Here is a 22,278-nt window from a genome sequence, read left to right on the forward strand (position 1 = left end):
TCTTACCTAGCACGTCTAGCTGGTAGCTGTGGTGGTGTCTTACCTAGCACGTCTAACTGGTAGCTGTGGTGGTGTCTTACCTAGCATGTCTAGCTGGTAGCTGTGGTGGTGTCTTACCTAGCACGTCTAGCTGGTAGCTGTGGTGGTGTCTTACCTAGCATGTCTAGCTGGTAGCTGTGGTGGTGTCTTACCTAGCATGTCTAGCTGGTAGCTGTGGTGGTGTCTTACCTAGCACGTCTAGCTGGTAGCTGTGGTGGTGTCTTACCTAGCATGTCTAGCTGGTAGCTGTGGTGGTGTCTTACCTAGCACGTCTAGCTGGTAGCTGTGGTGGTGTCTTACCTAGCATGTCTAACTGGTAGCTGTGGTGGTGTCTTACCTAGCACGTCTAGCTGGTAGCTGTGGTGGTGTCTTACCTAGCACGTCTAGCTGGTAGCTGTGGTGGTGTCTTACCTAGCACGTCTAGGTGGTAGCTGTGGTGGTGTCTTACCTAGCACGTCTAGCTGGTAGCTGTGGTGGTGTCTTACCTAGCACGTCTAACTGGTTGCTGTGATGGTGTCTTACCTAGCATGTCTAGCTGGTAGCTGTGGTGGTGTCTTACCTAGCACGTCTAACTGGTAGCTGTGGTGGTGTCTTACCTAGCATGTCTAGCTGGTAGCTGTGGTGGTGTCTTACCTAGCACGTCTAGCTGGTTGCTGTGGTGGTGTCTTACCTAGCATGTCTAGCTGGTAGCTGTGGTGGTGTCTTACCTAGCATGTCTAACTGGTAGCTGTGGTGGTGTCTTACCTAGCACGTCTAGCTGGTAGCTGTGGTGGTGTCTTACCTAGCACGTCTAGCTGGTAGCTATGATGGTGTCTTACCTAGCACGTCTAGCTGGTAGCTGTGGTGGTGTCTTACCTAGCACGTCTAGCTGGTAGCTGTGGTGGTGTCTTACCTAGCATGTCTAGCTGGTAGCTGTGGTGGTGTCTTACCTAGCACGTCTAGCTGGTAGCTGTGGTGGTGTCTTACCTAGCATGTCTAGCTGGTAGCTGTGGTGGTGCCTTACCTAGCACGTCTAGCTGGTAGCTGTGGTGGTGTCTTACCTAGCACGTCTAGCTGGTAGCTGTGGTGGTGTCTTACCTAGCACGTCTAGCTGGTAGCTGTGGTGGTGTCTTACCTAGCATGTCTAACTGGTAGCTGTGGTGGTGTCTTACCTAGCACGTCTAGCTGGTAGCTGTGGGTGATGGTGTCTTACCTAGCACGTCTAGCTGGTAGCTGTGGTGGTGTCTTACCTAGCATGTCCAGCTGGTAGCTGTGGTGGTGTCTTACCTAGCATGTCTAGCTGGTAGCTGTGGTGGTGTCTTACCTAGCACGTCTAGCTGGTAGCTGTGGTGGTGTCTTACCTAGCACGTCTAACTGGTAGCTGTGGTGGTGTCTTACCTAGCACGTCTAGCTGGTAGCTGTGGTGGTGTCTTACCTAGCACGTCTAGCTGGTAGCTGTGGTGGTGTCTTACCTAGCACGTCTAGGTGGTAGCTGTGGTGGTGTCTTACCTAGCACGTCTAGCTGGTAGCTGTGGGTGATGGCGTCTTACCTAGCACGTCTAGCTGGTAGCTGTGGTGGTGTCTTACCTAGCACGTCTAGGTGGTAGCTGTGGTGGTGTCTTACCTAGCACGTCTAGGTGGTAGCTGTGGTGGTGTCTTACCTAGCACGTCTAGGTGGTAGCTGTGGTGGTGTCTTACCTAGCACGTCTAGCTGGTAGCTGTGGTGGTGTCTTACCTAGCACGTCTAGCTGGTAGCTGTGGTGGTGTCTTACCTAGCACGTCTAACTGGTAGCTGTGGTGGTGTCTTACCTAGCACGTCTAACTGGTTGCTGTGATGGTGTCTTACCTAGCACGTCTAACTGGTAGCTGTGGTGGTGTCTTACCTAGCACGTCTAGCTGGTAGCTGTGGTGGTGTCTTACCTAGCACGTCTAGCTGTGGTGGTGTCTTACCTAGCATGTCTAGCTGGTAGCTGTGGTGGTGTCTTACCTAGCATGTCTAGCTGGTAGCTGTGGTGGTGTCTTACCTAGCACGTCTAGCTGTGGTGGTGTCTTACCTAGCATGTCTAGCTGGTAGCTGTGGTGGTGTCTTACCTAGCACGTCTAGCTGGTAGCTGTGGTGGTGTCTTACCTAGCACGTCTAACTGGTAGCTGTGGTGGTGTCTTACCTAGCATGTCTAGCTGGTAGCTGTGGTGGTGTCTTACCTAGCACGTCTAGCTGGTAGCTGTGGTGGTGTCTTACCTAGCATGTCTAGCTGGTAGCTGTGGTGGTGTCTTACCTAGCATGTCTAGCTGGTAGCTGTGGTGGTGTCTTACCTAGCACGTCTAGCTGGTAGCTGTGGTGGTGTCTTACCTAGCATGTCTAGCTGGTAGCTGTGGTGGTGTCTTACCTAGCACGTCTAGCTGGTAGCTGTGGTGGTGTCTTACCTAGCATGTCTAACTGGTAGCTGTGGTGGTGTCTTACCTAGCACGTCTAGCTGGTAGCTGTGGTGGTGTCTTACCTAGCACGTCTAGCTGGTAGCTGTGGTGGTGTCTTACCTAGCACGTCTAGGTGGTAGCTGTGGTGGTGTCTTACCTAGCACGTCTAGCTGGTAGCTGTGGTGGTGTCTTACCTAGCACGTCTAACTGGTTGCTGTGATGGTGTCTTACCTAGCATGTCTAGCTGGTAGCTGTGGTGGTGTCTTACCTAGCACGTCTAACTGGTAGCTGTGGTGGTGTCTTACCTAGCATGTCTAGCTGGTAGCTGTGGTGGTGTCTTACCTAGCACGTCTAGCTGGTTGCTGTGGTGGTGTCTTACCTAGCATGTCTAGCTGGTAGCTGTGGTGGTGTCTTACCTAGCATGTCTAACTGGTAGCTGTGGTGGTGTCTTACCTAGCACGTCTAGCTGGTAGCTGTGGTGGTGTCTTACCTAGCACGTCTAGCTGGTAGCTATGATGGTGTCTTACCTAGCACGTCTAGCTGGTAGCTGTGGTGGTGTCTTACCTAGCACGTCTAGCTGGTAGCTGTGGTGGTGTCTTACCTAGCATGTCTAGCTGGTAGCTGTGGTGGTGTCTTACCTAGCACGTCTAGCTGGTAGCTGTGGTGGTGTCTTACCTAGCATGTCTAGCTGGTAGCTGTGGTGGTGCCTTACCTAGCACGTCTAGCTGGTAGCTGTGGTGGTGTCTTACCTAGCACGTCTAGCTGGTAGCTGTGGTGGTGTCTTACCTAGCACGTCTAGCTGGTAGCTGTGGTGGTGTCTTACCTAGCATGTCTAACTGGTAGCTGTGGTGGTGTCTTACCTAGCACGTCTAGCTGGTAGCTGTGGGTGATGGTGTCTTACCTAGCACGTCTAGCTGGTAGCTGTGGTGGTGTCTTACCTAGCATGTCTAGCTGGTAGCTGTGGTGGTGTCTTACCTAGCATGTCTAGCTGGTAGCTGTGGTGGTGTCTTACCTAGCACGTCTAGCTGGTAGCTGTGGTGGTGTCTTACCTAGCACGTCTAACTGGTAGCTGTGGTGGTGTCTTACCTAGCACGTCTAGCTGGTAGCTGTGGTGGTGTCTTACCTAGCACGTCTAGCTGGTAGCTGTGGTGGTGTCTTACCTAGCACGTCTAGGTGGTAGCTGTGGTGGTGTCTTACCTAGCACGTCTAGCTGGTAGCTGTGGGTGATGGCGTCTTACCTAGCACGTCTAGCTGGTAGCTGTGGTGGTGTCTTACCTAGCACGTCTAGGTGGTAGCTGTGGTGGTGTCTTACCTAGCACGTCTAGGTGGTAGCTGTGGTGGTGTCTTACCTAGCACGTCTAGGTGGTAGCTGTGGTGGTGTCTTACCTAGCACGTCTAGCTGGTAGCTGTGGTGGTGTCTTACCTAGCACGTCTAGCTGGTAGCTGTGGTGGTGTCTTACCTAGCACGTCTAACTGGTAGCTGTGGTGGTGTCTTACCTAGCACGTCTAACTGGTTGCTGTGATGGTGTCTTACCTAGCACGTCTAACTGGTAGCTGTGGTGGTGTCTTACCTAGCACGTCTAGCTGGTAGCTGTGGTGGTGTCTTACCTAGCATGTCTAGCTGGTAGCTGTGGTGGTGTCTTACCTAGCACGTCTAGCTGTGGTGGTGTCTTACCTAGCATGTCTAGCTGGTAGCTGTGGTGGTGTCTTACCTAGCACGTCTAGCTGGTAGCTGTGGTGGTGTCTTACCTAGCACGTCTAGCTGGTAGCTGTGGTGGTGTCTTACCTAGCACGTCTAGCTGGTAGCTGTGGTGGTGTCTTACCTAGCACGTCTAGCTGGTAGCTGTGGTGGTGTCTTACCTAGCACGTCTAGGTGGTAGCTGTGGTGGTGTCTTACCTAGCACGTCTAGCTGGTAGCTGTGGTGGTGTCTTACCTAGCACGTCTAACTGGTTGCTGTGATGGTGTCTTACCTAGCATGTCTAGCTGGTAGCTGTGGTGGTGTCTTACCTAGCACGTCTAACTGGTAGCTGTGGTGGTGTCTTACCTAGCATGTCTAGCTGGTAGCTGTGGTGGTGTCTTACCTAGCACGTCTAGCTGGTTGCTGTGGTGGTGTCTTACCTAGCATGTCTAGCTGGTAGCTGTGGTGGTGTCTTACCTAGCATGTCTAACTGGTAGCTGTGGTGGTGTCTTACCTAGCACGTCTAGCTGGTAGCTGTGGTGGTGTCTTACCTAGCACGTCTAGCTGGTAGCTGTGGTGGTGTCTTACCTAGCACGTCTAGCTGGTAGCTGTGGTGGTGTCTTACCTAGCATGTCTAGCTGGTAGCTGTGGTGGTGTCTTACCTAGCACGTCTAGCTGGTAGCTGTGGTGGTGTCTTACCTAGCATGTCTAGCTGGTAGCTGTGGTGGTGCCTTACCTAGCACGTCTAGCTGGTAGCTGTGGTGGTGTCTTACCTAGCACGTCTAGCTGGTAGCTGTGGTGGTGTCTTACCTAGCACGTCTAGCTGGTAGCTGTGGTGGTGTCTTACCTAGCATGTCTAACTGGTAGCTGTGGTGGTGTCTTACCTAGCACGTCTAGCTGGTAGCTGTGGGTGATGGTGTCTTACCTAGCACGTCTAGCTGGTAGCTGTGGTGGTGTCTTACCTAGCATGTCTAGCTGGTAGCTGTGGTGGTGTCTTACCTAGCATGTCTAGCTGGTAGCTGTGGTGGTGTCTTACCTAGCATGTCTAGCTGGTAGCTGTGGTGGTGTCTTACCTAGCACGTCTAGCTGGTAGCTGTGGTGGTGTCTTACCTAGCACGTCTAACTGGTAGCTGTGGTGGTGTCTTACCTAGCACGTCTAGCTGGTAGCTGTGGTGGTGTCTTACCTAGCACGTCTAGCTGGTAGCTGTGGTGGTGTCTTACCTAGCACGTCTAGGTGGTAGCTGTGGTGGTGTCTTACCTAGCACGTCTAGCTGGTAGCTGTGGGTGATGGCGTCTTACCTAGCACGTCTAGCTGGTAGCTGTGGTGGTGTCTTACCTAGCACGTCTAGGTGGTAGCTGTGGTGGTGTCTTACCTAGCACGTCTAGCTGGTAGCTGTGGGTGGTGGTGTCTTACCTAGCACGTCTAGCTGGTAGCTGTGGTGGTGTCTTACCTAGCACGTCTAGCTGTGGTGGTGTCTTACCTAGCACGTCTAGCTGGTAGCTGTGGTGGTGTCTTACCTAGCACGTCTAGCTGGTAGCTGTGGTGGTGTCTTACCTAGCATGTCTAGCTGGTAGCTGTGGTGGTGTCTTACCTAGCACGTCTAGCTGGTAGCTGTGGTGGTGTCTTACCTAGCACGTCTAGCTGGTAGCTGTGGTGGTGTCTTACCTAGCATGTCTAACTGGTAGCTGTGGTGGTGTCTTACCTAGCATGTCTAGCTGGTAGCTGTGGTGGTGTCTTACCTAGCACGTCTAACTGGTAGCTGTGGTGGTGTCTTACCTAGCATGTCTAGCTGGTAGCTGTGGTGGTGTCTTACCTAGCACGTCTAACTGGTAGCTGTGGTGGTGTCTTACCTAGCATGTCTAGCTGGTAGCTGTGGTGGTGTCTTACCTAGCACGTCTAGCTGGTTGCTGTGGTGGTGTCTTACCTAGCATGTCTAGCTGGTAGCTGTGGTGGTGTCTTACCTAGCATGTCTAACTGGTAGCTGTGGTGGTGTCTTACCTAGCACGTCTAGCTGGTAGCTGTGGTGGTGTCTTACCTAGCACGTCTAGCTGGTAGCTATGATGGTGTCTTACCTAGCACGTCTAGCTGGTAGCTGTGGTGGTGTCTTACCTAGCACGTCTAGCTGGTAGCTGTGGTGGTGTCTTACCTAGCATGTCTAGCTGGTAGCTGTGGTGGTGTCTTACCTAGCACGTCTAGCTGGTAGCTGTGGTGGTGTCTTACCTAGCATGTCTAGCTGGTAGCTGTGGTGGTGCCTTACCTAGCACGTCTAGCTGGTAGCTGTGGTGGTGTCTTACCTAGCACGTCTAGCTGGTAGCTGTGGTGGTGTCTTACCTAGCACGTCTAACTGGTAGCTGTGGGTGGTGTCTTACCTAGCATGTCTAGCTGTGGTGGTGTCTTACCTAGCACGTCTAACTGGTAGCTGTGGTGGTGTCTTACCTAGCATGTCTAGCTGGTAGCTGTGGTGGTGTCTTACCTAGCATGTCTAACTGGTAGCTGTTGTGGTGTCTTACCTAGCACGTCTAGCTGGTAGCTGTGGTGGTGTCTTACCTAGCATGTCTAGCTGGTAGCTGTGGTGGTGTCTTACCTAGCACGTCTAGCTGGTAGCTGTGGTGGTGTCTTACCTAGCACGTCTAGCTGGTAGCTGTGGTGGTGTCTTACCTAGCATGTCTAGCTGGTAGCTGTGGTGGTGTCTTACCTAGCACGTCTAGCTGGTAGCTGTGGTGGTGTCTTACCTAGCACGTCTAGCTGTGGTGGTGTCTTACCTAGCATGTCTAGCTGGTAGCTGTGGGTGGTGGTGTCTTACCTAGCACGTCTAGCTGGTAGCTGTGGTGGTGTCTTACCTAGCATGTCTAACTGGTAGCTGTGGTGGTGTCTTACCTAGCATGTCTAGCTGGTAGCTGTTGTGGTGTCTTACCTAGCACGTCTAGCTGGTAGCTGTGGTGGTGTCTTACCTAGCACGTCTAACTGGTAGCTGTGGTGGTGTCTTACCTAGCACATCTAGCTGGTAGCTGTGGGTGATGGTGTCTTACCTAGCACGTCTAGCTGGTAGCTGTGGTGGTGTCTTACCTAGCACGTCTAGCTGGTAGCTGTGGGTGGTGTCTTACCTAGCACGTCTAGCTGGTAGCTGTGGCGGTGTCTTACCTAGCATGTCTAACTGTGGTGGTGTCTTACCTAGCACGTCTAGCTGGTAGCTGTGGCGGTGTCTTACCTAGCATGTCTAACTGTGGTGGTGTCTTACCTAGCACGTCTAGCTGGTAGCTGTGGTGGTGTCTTACCTAGCACGTCTAGCTGGTAGCTGTGGGTGGTGGTGTCTTACCTAGCACGTCTAGCTGGTAGCTGTGGTGGTGTCTTACCTAGCATGTCTAACTGGTAGCTGTGGTGGTGTCTTACCTAGCATGTCTAGCTGGTAGCTGTTGTGGTGTCTTACCTAGCACGTCTAGCTGGTAGCTGTGGTGGTCTTACCTAGCACGTCTAACTGGTAGCTGTGGTGGTGTCTTACCTAGCACGTCTAGCTGGTAGCTGTGGTGGTGTCTTACCTAGCACGTCTAGCTGGTAGCTGTGGGTGGTGTCTTACCTAGCACGTCTAGCTGGTAGCTGTGGCGGTGTCTTACCTAGCATGTCTAACTGTGGTGGTGTCTTACCTAGCACGTCTAGCTGGTAGCTGTGGCGGTGTCTTACCTAGCATGTCTAACTGTGGTGGTGTCTTACCTAGCACGTCTAGCTGGTAGCTGTGGTGGTGTCTTACCTAGCATGTCTAGCTGTGGTGGTGTCTTACCTAGCACGTCTAGCTGGTAGCTGTGGTGGTGTCTTACCTAGCATGTCTAGCTGTGGTGGTGTCTTACCTAGCACGTCTAGCTGGTAGCTGTGGTGGTGTCTTACCTAGCATGTCTAACTGGTAGCTGTGGTGGTGTCTTACCTAGCACGTCTAGCTGGTAGCTGTGGTGGTGTCTTACCTAGCATGTCTAGCTGGTAGCTGTGGTGGTGGTGTCTTACCTAGCACGTCTAGCTGGTAGCTGTGGTGGTGGTGTCTTACCTAGCACGTCTAGCTGGTAGCTGTGGTGGTGTCTTACCTAGCACGTCTTGCTGGTAGCTGTGGTGGTGTCTTACCTAGCACGTCTAGCTGGTAGCTGTGGTGGTGTCTTACCTAGCACGTCTAGCTGGTAGCTGTGGTGGTGTCTTACCTAGCATGTCTAGCTGGTAGCTGTGGGTGGTGGTGTCTTACCTAGCACGTCTAGCTGGTAGCTGTGGTGGTGTCTTACCTAGCACGTCTAGCTGGTAGCTGTGGTGGTGTCTTACCTAGCACGTCTAACTGGTAGCTGTGGTGGTGTCTTACCTAGCACGTCTAACTGGTAGCTGTGGTGGTGTCTTACCTAGCATGTCTAGCTGGTAGCTGTGGTGGTGTCTTACCTAGCACGTCTAGCTGGTACCTGTGGTGGTGTCTTACCTAGCATGTCTAGCTGGTAGCTGTGGTGGTGTCTTACCTAGCACGTCTAGCTGTGGTGGTGTCTTACCTAGCACGTCTAGCTGGTAGCTGTGGTGGTGTCTTACCTAGCACGTCTAACTGGTAGCTGTGGTGGTGTCTTACCTAGCACATCTAGCTGGTAGCTGTGGGTGATGGTGTCTTACCTAGCATGTCTAGCTGGTAGCTGTGGGTGATGTCTTACCTAGCATGTCTAGCTGGTAGCTGTGGTGGTGTCTTACCTAGCACGTCTAGCTGGTAGCTGTGGTGGTGTCTTACCTAGCATGTCTAGCTGTGGTGGTGTCTTACCTAGCACGTCTAGCTGGTAGCTGTGGTGGTGTCTTACCTAGCACGTCTAGCTGGTAGCTGTGGTGGTGTCTTACCTAGCATGTCTAGCTGTTGTGGTGTCTTACCTAGCACGTCTAGCTGGTAGCTGTGGGTGATGGTGTCTTACCTAGCATGTCTAGCTGGTAGCTGTGGTGGTGTCTTACCTAGCACGTCTAGCTGGTAGCTGTGGGTGGTGGTGTCTTACCTAGCACGTCTAACTGGTAGCTGTGGTGGTGTCTTACCTAGCACGTCTAGCTGGTAGCTGTGGTGGTGTCTTACCTAGCACGTCTAGCTGGTAGCTGTGGTGGTGTCTTACCTAGCATGTCTAGCTGTGGTGGTGTCTTACCTAGCACGTCTAGCTGGTAGCTGTGGTGGTGTCTTACCTAGCATGTCTAACTGGTAGCTGTGGTGGTGTCTTACCTAGCACGTCTAACTGGTAGCTGTGGTGGTGTCTTACCTAGCACGTCTAGCTGGTAGCTGTGGTGGTGTCTTACCTAGCACGTCTAGCTGGTAGCTGTGGTGGTGTCTTACCTAGCATGTCTAGCTGGTAGCTGTGGTGGTGTCTTACCTAGCACGTCTAGCTGGTAGCTGTGGTGGTGTCTTACCTAGCACGTCTAACTGGTAGCTGTGGTGGTGTCTTACCTAGCACGTCTAGCTGGTAGCTGTGGTGGTGTCTTACCTAGCACGTCTAGCTGGTAGCTGTGGTGGTGTCTTACCTAGCACGTCTAGGTGGTAGCTGTGGTGGTGTCTTACCTAGCACGTCTAGCTGGTAGCTGTGGGTGATGGCGTCTTACCTAGCACGTCTAGCTGGTAGCTGTGGTGGTGTCTTACCTAGCACGTCTAGGTGGTAGCTGTGGTGGTGTCTTACCTAGCACGTCTAGCTGGTAGCTGTGGGTGGTGGTGTCTTACCTAGCACGTCTAGCTGGTAGCTGTGGTGGTGTCTTACCTAGCACGTCTAGCTGTGGTGGTGTCTTAACTAGCACGTCTAGCTGGTAGCTGTGGTGGTGTCTTACCTAGCACGTCTAGCTGGTAGCTGTGGTGGTGTCTTACCTAGCATGTCTAGCTGGTAGCTGTGGTGGTGTCTTACCTAGCACGTCTAGCTGGTAGCTGTGGTGGTGTCTTACCTAGCACGTCTAGCTGGTAGCTGTGGTGGTGTCTTACCTAGCATGTCTAACTGGTAGCTGTGGTGGTGTCTTACCTAGCATGTCTAGCTGGTAGCTGTGGTGGTGTCTTACCTAGCACGTCTAACTGGTAGCTGTGGTGGTGTCTTACCTAGCATGTCTAGCTGGTAGCTGTGGTGGTGTCTTACCTAGCACGTCTAACTGGTAGCTGTGGTGGTGTCTTACCTAGCATGTCTAGCTGGTAGCTGTGGTGGTGTCTTACCTAGCACGTCTAGCTGGTTGCTGTGGTGGTGTCTTACCTAGCATGTCTAGCTGGTAGCTGTGGTGGTGTCTTACCTAGCATGTCTAACTGGTAGCTGTGGTGGTGTCTTACCTAGCACGTCTAGCTGGTAGCTGTGGTGGTGTCTTACCTAGCACGTCTAGCTGGTAGCTATGATGGTGTCTTACCTAGCACGTCTAGCTGGTAGCTGTGGTGGTGTCTTACCTAGCACGTCTAGCTGGTAGCTGTGGTGGTGTCTTACCTAGCATGTCTAGCTGGTAGCTGTGGTGGTGTCTTACCTAGCACGTCTAGCTGGTAGCTGTGGTGGTGTCTTACCTAGCATGTCTAGCTGGTAGCTGTGGTGGTGCCTTACCTAGCACGTCTAGCTGGTAGCTGTGGTGGTGTCTTACCTAGCACGTCTAGCTGGTAGCTGTGGTGGTGTCTTACCTAGCACGTCTAACTGGTAGCTGTGGGTGGTGTCTTACCTAGCATGTCTAGCTGTGGTGGTGTCTTACCTAGCACGTCTAACTGGTAGCTGTGGTGGTGTCTTACCTAGCATGTCTAGCTGGTAGCTGTGGTGGTGTCTTACCTAGCATGTCTAACTGGTAGCTGTTGTGGTGTCTTACCTAGCACGTCTAGCTGGTAGCTGTGGTGGTGTCTTACCTAGCATGTCTAGCTGGTAGCTGTGGTGGTGTCTTACCTAGCACGTCTAGCTGGTAGCTGTGGTGGTGTCTTACCTAGCACGTCTAGCTGGTAGCTGTGGTGGTGTCTTACCTAGCATGTCTAGCTGGTAGCTGTGGTGGTGTCTTACCTAGCACGTCTAGCTGGTAGCTGTGGTGGTGTCTTACCTAGCACGTCTAGCTGTGGTGGTGTCTTACCTAGCATGTCTAGCTGGTAGCTGTGGGTGGTGGTGTCTTACCTAGCACGTCTAGCTGGTAGCTGTGGTGGTGTCTTACCTAGCATGTCTAACTGGTAGCTGTGGTGGTGTCTTACCTAGCATGTCTAGCTGGTAGCTGTTGTGGTGTCTTACCTAGCACGTCTAGCTGGTAGCTGTGGTGGTGTCTTACCTAGCACGTCTAACTGGTAGCTGTGGTGGTGTCTTACCTAGCACATCTAGCTGGTAGCTGTGGGTGATGGTGTCTTACCTAGCACGTCTAGCTGGTAGCTGTGGTGGTGTCTTACCTAGCACGTCTAGCTGGTAGCTGTGGGTGGTGTCTTACCTAGCACGTCTAGCTGGTAGCTGTGGCGGTGTCTTACCTAGCATGTCTAACTGTGGTGGTGTCTTACCTAGCACGTCTAGCTGGTAGCTGTGGCGGTGTCTTACCTAGCATGTCTAACTGTGGTGGTGTCTTACCTAGCACGTCTAGCTGGTAGCTGTGGTGGTGTCTTACCTAGCACGTCTAGCTGGTAGCTGTGGGTGGTGGTGTCTTACCTAGCACGTCTAGCTGGTAGCTGTGGTGGTGTCTTACCTAGCATGTCTAACTGGTAGCTGTGGTGGTGTCTTACCTAGCATGTCTAGCTGGTAGCTGTTGTGGTGTCTTACCTAGCACGTCTAGCTGGTAGCTGTGGTGGTCTTACCTAGCACGTCTAACTGGTAGCTGTGGTGGTGTCTTACCTAGCACGTCTAGCTGGTAGCTGTGGTGGTGTCTTACCTAGCACGTCTAGCTGGTAGCTGTGGGTGGTGTCTTACCTAGCACGTCTAGCTGGTAGCTGTGGCGGTGTCTTACCTAGCATGTCTAACTGTGGTGGTGTCTTACCTAGCACGTCTAGCTGGTAGCTGTGGCGGTGTCTTACCTAGCATGTCTAACTGTGGTGGTGTCTTACCTAGCACGTCTAGCTGGTAGCTGTGGTGGTGTCTTACCTAGCATGTCTAGCTGTGGTGGTGTCTTACCTAGCACGTCTAGCTGGTAGCTGTGGTGGTGTCTTACCTAGCATGTCTAGCTGTGGTGGTGTCTTACCTAGCACGTCTAGCTGGTAGCTGTGGTGGTGTCTTACCTAGCACGTCTTGCTGGTAGCTGTGGTGGTGTCTTACCTAGCACGTCTAGCTGGTAGCTGTGGTGGTGTCTTACCTAGCACGTCTAGCTGGTAGCTGTGGTGGTGTCTTACCTAGCATGTCTAGCTGGTAGCTGTGGGTGGTGGTGTCTTACCTAGCACGTCTAGCTGGTAGCTGTGGTGGTGTCTTACCTAGCACGTCTAGCTGGTAGCTGTGGTGGTGTCTTACCTAGCACGTCTAACTGGTAGCTGTGGTGGTGTCTTACCTAGCACGTCTAACTGGTAGCTGTGGTGGTGTCTTACCTAGCATGTCTAGCTGGTAGCTGTGGTGGTGTCTTACCTAGCACGTCTAGCTGGTACCTGTGGTGGTGTCTTACCTAGCATGTCTAGCTGGTAGCTGTGGTGGTGTCTTACCTAGCACGTCTAGCTGTGGTGGTGTCTTACCTAGCACGTCTAGCTGGTAGCTGTGGTGGTGTCTTACCTAGCACGTCTAACTGGTAGCTGTGGTGGTGTCTTACCTAGCACATCTAGCTGGTAGCTGTGGGTGATGGTGTCTTACCTAGCATGTCTAGCTGGTAGCTGTGGGTGATGTCTTACCTAGCATGTCTAGCTGGTAGCTGTGGTGGTGTCTTACCTAGCACGTCTAGCTGGTAGCTGTGGTGGTGTCTTACCTAGCATGTCTAGCTGTGGTGGTGTCTTACCTAGCACGTCTAGCTGGTAGCTGTGGTGGTGTCTTACCTAGCACGTCTAGCTGGTAGCTGTGGTGGTGTCTTACCTAGCATGTCTAGCTGTTGTGGTGTCTTACCTAGCACGTCTAGCTGGTAGCTGTGGGTGATGGTGTCTTACCTAGCATGTCTAGCTGGTAGCTGTGGTGGTGTCTTACCTAGCACGTCTAGCTGGTAGCTGTGGGTGGTGGTGTCTTACCTAGCACGTCTAACTGGTAGCTGTGGTGGTGTCTTACCTAGCACGTCTAGCTGGTAGCTGTGGTGGTGTCTTACCTAGCACGTCTAGCTGGTAGCTGTGGTGGTGTCTTACCTAGCATGTCTAGCTGTGGTGGTGTCTTACCTAGCACGTCTAGCTGGTAGCTGTGGTGGTGTCTTACCTAGCATGTCTAACTGGTAGCTGTGGTGGTGTCTTACCTAGCACGTCTAACTGGTAGCTGTGGTGGTGTCTTACCTAGCACGTCTAGCTGGTAGCTGTGGTGGTGTCTTACCTAGCACGTCTAGGTGGTAGCTGTGGTAGTGTCTTACCTAGCATGTCTAGCTGGTAGTTGTGGTGGTGTCTTACCTAGCATGTCTAGCTGGTAGCTGTGGTGGTGTCTTACCTAGCACGTCTAGCTGGTAGCTGTGGTGGTGGTGTCTTACCTAGCATGTCTAGCTGGTAGCTGTGGTGGTGTCTTACCTAGCATGTCTAGCTGGTAGCTGTGGTGGTGTCTTACCTAGCACGTCTAGCTGTGGTGGTGTCTTACCTAGCACGTCTAGCTGGTAGCTGTGGTGGTGTCTTACCTAGCACGTCTAACTGGTAGCTGTGGTGGTGTCTTACCTAGCACATCTAGCTGGTAGCTGTGGGTGATGGTGTCTTACCTAGCATGTCTAGCTGGTAGCTGTGGGTGATGTCTTACCTAGCATGTCTAGCTGGTAGCTGTGGTGGTGTCTTACCTAGCACGTCTAGCTGGTAGCTGTGGTGGTGTCTTACCTAGCATGTCTAGCTGTGGTGGTGTCTTACCTAGCACGTCTAGCTGGTAGCTGTGGTGGTGTCTTACCTAGCACGTCTAGCTGGTAGCTGTGGTGGTGTCTTACCTAGCATGTCTAGCTGTTGTGGTGTCTTACCTAGCACGTCTAGCTGGTAGCTGTGGGTGATGGTGTCTTACCTAGCATGTCTAGCTGGTAGCTGTGGTGGTGTCTTACCTAGCACGTCTAGCTGGTAGCTGTGGGTGGTGGTGTCTTACCTAGCACGTCTAACTGGTAGCTGTGGTGGTGTCTTACCTAGCACGTCTAGCTGGTAGCTGTGGTGGTGTCTTACCTAGCACGTCTAGCTGGTAGCTGTGGTGGTGTCTTACCTAGCATGTCTAGCTGTGGTGGTGTCTTACCTAGCACGTCTAGCTGGTAGCTGTGGTGGTGTCTTACCTAGCATGTCTAACTGGTAGCTGTGGTGGTGTCTTACCTAGCACGTCTAACTGGTAGCTGTGGTGGTGTCTTACCTAGCACGTCTAGCTGGTAGCTGTGGTGGTGTCTTACCTAGCACGTCTAGGTGGTAGCTGTGGTGGTGTCTTACCTAGCATGTCTAGCTGGTAGCTGTGGTGGTGTCTTACCTAGCACGTCTAGCTGGTAGCTGTGGTGGTGTCTTACCTAGCACGTCTAACTGGTAGCTGTGGTGGTGTCTTACCTAGCACGTCTAGCTGGTAGCTGTGGTGGTGTCTTACCTAGCACGTCTAGCTGGTAGCTGTGGTGGTGTCTTACCTAGCACGTCTAGGTGGTAGCTGTGGTGGTGTCTTACCTAGCACGTCTAGCTGGTAGCTGTGGGTGATGGCGTCTTACCTAGCACGTCTAGCTGGTAGCTGTGGTGGTGTCTTACCTAGCACGTCTAGGTGGTAGCTGTGGTGGTGTCTTACCTAGCACGTCTAGCTGGTAGCTGTGGGTGGTGGTGTCTTACCTAGCACGTCTAGCTGGTAGCTGTGGTGGTGTCTTACCTAGCACGTCTAGCTGTGGTGGTGTCTTACCTAGCACGTCTAGCTGGTAGCTGTGGTGGTGTCTTACCTAGCACGTCTAGCTGGTAGCTGTGGTGGTGTCTTACCTAGCATGTCTAGCTGGTAGCTGTGGTGGTGTCTTACCTAGCACGTCTAGCTGGTAGCTGTGGTGGTGTCTTACCTAGCACGTCTAGCTGGTAGCTGTGGTGGTGTCTTACCTAGCATGTCTAACTGGTAGCTGTGGTGGTGTCTTACCTAGCATGTCTAGCTGGTAGCTGTGGTGGTGTCTTACCTAGCACGTCTAACTGGTAGCTGTGGTGGTGTCTTACCTAGCATGTCTAGCTGGTAGCTGTGGTGGTGTCTTACCTAGCACGTCTAACTGGTAGCTGTGGTGGTGTCTTACCTAGCATGTCTAGCTGGTAGCTGTGGTGGTGTCTTACCTAGCACGTCTAGCTGGTTGCTGTGGTGGTGTCTTACCTAGCATGTCTAGCTGGTAGCTGTGGTGGTGTCTTACCTAGCATGTCTAACTGGTAGCTGTGGTGGTGTCTTACCTAGCACGTCTAGCTGGTAGCTGTGGTGGTGTCTTACCTAGCACGTCTAGCTGGTAGCTATGATGGTGTCTTACCTAGCACGTCTAGCTGGTAGCTGTGGTGGTGTCTTACCTAGCACGTCTAGCTGGTAGCTGTGGTGGTGTCTTACCTAGCATGTCTAGCTGGTAGCTGTGGTGGTGTCTTACCTAGCACGTCTAGCTGGTAGCTGTGGTGGTGTCTTACCTAGCATGTCTAGCTGGTAGCTGTGGTGGTGCCTTACCTAGCACGTCTAGCTGGTAGCTGTGGTGGTGTCTTACCTAGCACGTCTAGCTGGTAGCTGTGGTGGTGTCTTACCTAGCACGTCTAACTGGTAGCTGTGGGTGGTGTCTTACCTAGCATGTCTAGCTGTGGTGGTGTCTTACCTAGCACGTCTAACTGGTAGCTGTGGTGGTGTCTTACCTAGCATGTCTAGCTGGTAGCTGTGGTGGTGTCTTACCTAGCATGTCTAACTGGTAGCTATTGTGGTGTCTTACCTAGCACGTCTAGCTGGTAGCTGTGGTGGTGTCTTACCTAGCATGTCTAGCTGGTAGCTGTGGTGGTGTCTTACCTAGCACGTCTAGCTGGTAGCTGTGGTGGTGTCTTACCTAGCACGTCTAGCTGGTAGCTGTGGTGGTGTCTTACCTAGCATGTCTAGCTGGTAGCTGTGGTGGTGTCTTACCTAGCACGTCTAGCTGGTAGCTGTGGTGGTGTCTTACCTAGCACGTCTAGCTGTGGTGGTGTCTTACCTAGCATGTCTAGCTGGTAGCTGTGGGTGGTGGTGTCTTACCTAGCACGTCTAGCTGGTAGCTGTGGTGGTGTCTTACCTAGCATGTCTAACTGGTAGCTGTGGTGGTGTCTTACCTAGCATGTCTAGCTGGTAGCTGTTGTGGTGTCTTACCTAGCACGTCTAGCTGGTAGCTGTGGTGGTGTCTTACCTAGCACGTCTAACTGGTAGCTGTGGTGGTGTCTTACCTAGCACATCTAGCTGGTAGCTGTGGGTGATGGTGTCTTACCTAGCACGTCTAGCTGGTAGCTGTGGTGGTGTCTTACCTAGCACGTCTAGCTGGTAGCTGTGGGTGGTGTCTTACCTAGCACGTCTAGCTGGTAGCTGTGGCGGTGTCTTACCTAGCATGTCTAACTGTGGTGGTGTCTTACCTAGCACGTCTAGCTGGTAGCTGTGGCGGTGTCTTACCTAGCATGTCTAACTGTGGTGGTGTCTTACCTAGCACGTCTAGCTGGTAGCTGTGGTGGTGTCTTACCTAGCACGTCTAGCTGGTAGCTGTGGGTGGTGGTGTCTTACCTAGCACGTCTAGCTGGTAGCTGTGGTGGTGTCTTACCTAGCATGTCTAACTGGTAGCTGTGGTGGTGTCTTACCTAGCATGTCTAGCTGGTAGCTGTTGTGGTGTCTTACCTAGCACGTCTAGCTGGTAGCTGTGGTGGTCTTACCTAGCACGTCTAACTGGTAGCTGTGGTGGTGTCTTACCTAGCACGTCTAGCTGGTAGCTGTGGTGGTGTCTTACCTAGCACGTCTAGCTGGTAGCTGTGGGTGGTGTCTTACCTAGCACGTCTAGCTGGTAGCTGTGGCGGTGTCTTACCTAGCATGTCTAACTGTGGTGGTGTCTTACCTAGCACGTCTAGCTGGTAGCTGTGGCGGTGTCTTACCTAGCATGTCTAACTGTGGTGGTGTCTTACCTAGCACGTCTAGCTGGTAGCTGTGGTGGTGTCTTACCTAGCATGTCTAGCTGTGGTGGTGTCTTACCTAGCACGTCTAGCTGGTAGCTGTGGTGGTGTCTTACCTAGCATGTCTAGCTGTGGTGGTGTCTTACCTAGCACGTCTAGCTGGTAGCTGTGGTGGTGTCTTACCTAGCATGTCTAACTGGTAGCTGTGGTGGTGTCTTACCTAGCACGTCTAGCTGGTAGCTGTGGTGGTGTCTTACCTAGCATGTCTAGCTGGTAGCTGTGGTGGTGGTGTCTTACCTAGCACGTCTAGCTGGTAGCTGTGGTGGTGGTGTCTTACCTAGCACGTCTAGCTGGTAGCTGTGGTGGTGTCTTACCTAGCACGTCTTGCTGGTAGCTGTGGTGGTGTCTTACCTAGCACGTCTAGCTGGTAGCTGTGGTGGTGTCTTACCTAGCACGTCTAGCTGGTAGCTGTGGTGGTGTCTTACCTAGCATGTCTAGCTGGTAGCTGTGGGTGGTGGTGTCTTACCTAGCACGTCTAGCTGGTAGCTGTGGTGGTGTCTTACCTAGCACGTCTAGCTGGTAGCTGTGGTGGTGTCTTACCTAGCACGTCTAACTGGTAGCTGTGGTGGTGTCTTACCTAGCACGTCTAACTGGTAGCTGTGGTGGTGTCTTACCTAGCATGTCTAGCTGGTAGCTGTGGTGGTGTCTTACCTAGCACGTCTAGCTGGTACCTGTGGTGGTGTCTTACCTAGCATGTCTAGCTGGTAGCTGTGGTGGTGTCTTACCTAGCACGTCTAGCTGTGGTGGTGTCTTACCTAGCACGTCTAGCTGGTAGCTGTGGTGGTGTCTTACCTAGCACGTCTAACTGGTAGCTGTGGTGGTGTCTTACCTAGCACATCTAGCTGGTAGCTGTGGGTGATGGTGTCTTACCTAGCATGTCTAGCTGGTAGCTGTGGGTGATGTCTTACCTAGCATGTCTAGCTGGTAGCTGTGGTGGTGTCTTACCTAGCACGTCTAGCTGGTAGCTGTGGTGGTGTCTTACCTAGCATGTCTAGCTGTGGTGGTGTCTTACCTAGCACGTCTAGCTGGTAGCTGTGGTGGTGTCTTACCTAGCGAGTCTAGCTGGTAGCTGTGGTGGTGTCTTACCTAGCATGTCTAGCTGTTGTGGTGTCTTACCTAGCACGTCTAGCTGGTAGCTGTGGGTGATGGTGTCTTACCTAGCATGTCTAGCTGGTAGCTGTGGTGGTGTCTTACCTAGCACGTCTAGCTGGTAGCTGTGGGTGGTGGTGTCTTACCTAGCACGTCTAACTGGTAGCTGTGGTGGTGTCTTACCTAGCACGTCTAGCTGGTAGCTGTGGTGGTGTCTTACCTAGCACGTCTAGCTGGTAGCTGTGGTGGTGTCTTACCTAGCATGTCTAGCTGTGGTGGTGTCTTACCTAGCACGTCTAGCTGGTAGCTGTGGTGGTGTCTTACCTAGCATGTCTAACTGGTAGCTGTGGTGGTGTCTTACCTAGCACGTCTAACTGGTAGCTGTGGTGGTGTCTTACCTAGCACGTCTAGCTGGTAGCTGTGGTGGTGTCTTACCTAGCACGTCTAGGTGGTAGCTGTGGTAGTGTCTTACCTAGCATGTCTAGCTGGTAGTTGTGGTGGTGTCTTACCTAGCATGTCTAGCTGGTAGCTGTGGTGGTGTCTTACCTAGCACGTCTAGCTGGTAGCTGTGGTGGTGGTGTCTTACCTAGCACGTCTAGCTGGTAGCTGTGGTGGTGTCTTACCTAGCACGTCTAGCTGGTAGCTGTGGTGGTGGTGTCTTACCTAGCACGTCTAACTGGTAGCTGTGGTGGTGTCTTACCTAGCACGTCTAACTGGTAGCTGTGGTGGTGTCTTACCTAGCACGTCTAGCTGGTAGCTGTGGTGGTGTCTTACCTAGCATGTCTAGCTGGTAGCTGTGGTGGTGGTGTCTTACCTCGCACGTCTAGCTGGTAGCTGTGGTGGTGGTGTCTTACCTAGCACGTCTAGCTGGTAGCTGTGGTGGTGTCTTACCTAGCACGTCTAACTGGTAGCTGTGGTGGTGTCTTACCTAGCACGTCTAGCTGGTAGCTGTGGTGGTGTCTTACCTAGCATGTCTAGCTGGTAGCTGTGGGTGGTGGTGTCTTACCTAGCACGTCTAACTGGTAGCTGTGGTGGTGTCTTACCTAGCACGTCTAGCTGGTAGCTGTGGTGGTGTCTTACCTAGCACGTCTAGCTGGTAGCTGTGGTGGTGTCTTACCTAGCACGTCTAGCTGGTAGCTGTGGTGGTGTCTTACCTAGCATGTCTAACTGGTAGCTGTAGTGGTGTCTTACCTAGCATGTCTAACTGGTAGCTGTGGTGGTGTCTTACCTAGCACGTCTAGCTGGTAGCTATGATGGTGTCTTACCTAGCACGTCTAGCCGGTAGCTGTGGTGGTGTCTTACCTAGCACGTCTAGCCGGTAGCTGTGGTGGTGTCTTACCTAGCACGTCTAGCTGGTAGCTGTGGTGGTGTCTTACCTAGCACGTCTAGCTGGTAGCTGTGGTGGTGTCTTACCTAGCACGTCTAACTGGTAGCTGTGGTGATGGTGTCTTACCTAGCATGTCTAGCTGGTAGCTGTGATGGTGCCTTACCTAGCATGTCTAGCTGGTAGCTGTGGTGGTGTCTTACCTAGCACATCTAGCTGGTAGCTGTGGGTGATGGTGTCTTACCTAGCATGTCTAGCTGGTAGCTGTGGTGGTGTCTTACCTAGCACGTCTAGCTGGTAGCTGTGGGTGATGGTGTCTTACCTAGCTCGTCTAGCTGGTACCTGTGGTGGTGTCTTACCTAGCACGTCTAGCTGGTAGCTGTGGTGGTGTCTTACCTAGCATGTCTAGCTGGTAGCTGTGGTGGTGTCTTACCTAGCACGTCTAACTGGTAGCTGTGGTGGTGTCTTACCTAGCACGTCTAACTGGTAGCTGTGGTGGTGTCTTACCTAGCATGTCTAGCTGGTAGCTGTGGTGGTGTCTTACCTAGCACGTCTAGCTGGTAGCTGTGGTGGTGTCTTACCTAGCACGTCTAGCTGGTAGCTGTGGGTGGTGGTGTCTTACCTAGCATGTCTAGCTGGTAGCTGTGGTGGTGTCTTACCTAGCACGTCTAGCTGGTAGCTGTGGGTGATGTCTTACCTAGCACGTCTAGCTGCTGGCTGTGGGTGGTGGTGTCTTACCTAGCATGTCTAACTGGTAGCTGTGGTGGTGTCTTACCTATCATGTCTAACTGGTAGCTGTGGTGGTGTCTTACCTAGCACGTCTAGGTGGTAGCTGTGGTAGTGTCTTACCTAGCATGTCTAGCTGGTAGTTGTGGTGGTGTCTTACCTAGCATGTCTAGCTGGTAGCTGTGGTGGTGTCTTACCTAGCATGTCTAGCTGGTAGCTGTGGTGGTGGTGTCTTACCTAGCACGTCTAGCTGGTAGCTGTGGTGGTGGTGTCTTACCTAGCACGTCTAGCTGGTAGCTGTGGTGGTGTCTTACCTAGCACGTCTAACTGGTAGCTGTGGTGGTGTCTTACCTAGCACGTCTAGCTGGTAGCTGTGGTGGTGTGTTAACTAGCATGTCTAGCTGGTAGCTGTGGTGGTGTCTTACCTAGCACGTCTAGCTGTTAGCTGTGGTGGTGTCTTACCTAGCACGTCTAGCTGGTAGCTGTGGTGGTGTCTTACCTAGCACGTCTAGCTGGTAGCTGTGATGGTGTCTTACCTAGCACGTCTAGCTGGTAGCTGTGGGTGATGGTGTCTTACCTAGCATGTCTAGCTGATAGCTGTTGTGGTGTCTTACCTAGCACGTCTAGCTGGTAGCTGTGGGTGATGGTGTCTTACCTAGCTCGTCTAGCTGGTACCTGTGGTGGTGTCTTACCTAGCACGTCTAGCTGGTAGCTGTGGGTGGTGGTGTCTTACCTAGCACGTCTAACTGGTAGCTGTGGTGGTGTCTTACCTAGCACGTCTAGCTGGTAACTGTGGTGGTGTCTTACCTAGCACGTCTAGCTGGTAGCTGTGGTGGTGTCTTACCTAGCACGTCTAGCTGGTAGCTGTGGGTGGTGGTGTCTTACCTAGAATGTCTAGCTGGTAGCTGTGGTGGTGTCTTACCTAGCACGTCTAGCTGGTAGCTGTGGGTGATGTCTTACCTAGCACGTCTAGCTGGTAGCTGTGGTGGTGTCTTACCTAGCACGTCTAGCTGGTAGCTGTGGTGGTGTCTTACCTAGCACGTCTAGCTGGTAGCTGTGGTGGTGTCTTACCTAGCACGTCTAGCTGGTAGCTGTGGTGGTGTCTTACCTAGCACGTCTAGCTGGTAGCTGTGGTGGTGTCTTACCTAGCACGTCTAGCTGGTAGCTGTGGTGGTGTCTTACCTAGCACGTCTAGCTGGTAGCTGTGGTGGTGTCTTACCTAGCATGTCTAGCTGGTTGCTGTGGTGGTGTCTTACCTAGCATGTCTAGCTGGTAGCTGTGGTGGTGTCTTACCTAGCACGTCTAGCTGGTAGCTGTGGTGGTGTCTTACCTAGCATGTCTAACTGGTAGCTGTGATGGTGTCTTACCTAGCACGTCTAGCTGGTAGCTGTGGTGGTGTCTTACCTAGAGCGTCTAGCTGGTAGCTGTGGGTGATGGTGTCTTACCTAGCTCGTCTAGCTGGTACCTGTGGTGGTGTCTTACCTAGCACGTCTAGCTGGTAGCTGTGGGTGGTGGTGTCTTACCTAGCACGTCTAACTGGTAGCTGTGGTGGTGTCTTACCTAGCACGTCTAACTGGTAGCTGTGGTGGTGTCTTACCTAGCATGTCTAGCTGGTAGCTGTGGTGGTGTCTTACCTAGCACGTCTAGCTGGTAACTGTGGTGGTGTCTTACCTAGCACGTCTAGCTGGTAGCTGTGGTGGTGTCTTACCTAGCACGTCTAGCTGGTAGCTGTGGGTGGTGGTGTCTTACCTAGCATGTCTAGCTGGTAGCTGTGGGTGGTGGTGTCTTACCTAGAATGTCTAGCTGGTAGCTGTGGTGGTGTCTTACCTAGCACGTCTAGCTGGTAGCTGTGGGTGATGTCTTACCTAGCACG

The 22,278-nt window shown here is 52.6% G+C and overlaps 1 protein-coding gene across 2 annotated transcripts in view; it reads right to left on the reverse strand.

The window, feature by feature from the left end:
* LOC129811258 (fibroblast growth factor receptor 3-like) overlaps positions 1-22,278 on the reverse strand; it is a 366,746-nt gene that overhangs the window by 133,574 nt on the left and 210,894 nt on the right. The window lies entirely within an intron of this gene.

The sequence above is a fragment of the Salvelinus fontinalis genome, chromosome 15 (assembly GCF_029448725.1).
Source record: "Salvelinus fontinalis isolate EN_2023a chromosome 15, ASM2944872v1, whole genome shotgun sequence".
NCBI lineage: Eukaryota > Metazoa > Chordata > Actinopteri > Salmoniformes > Salmonidae > Salvelinus > Salvelinus fontinalis.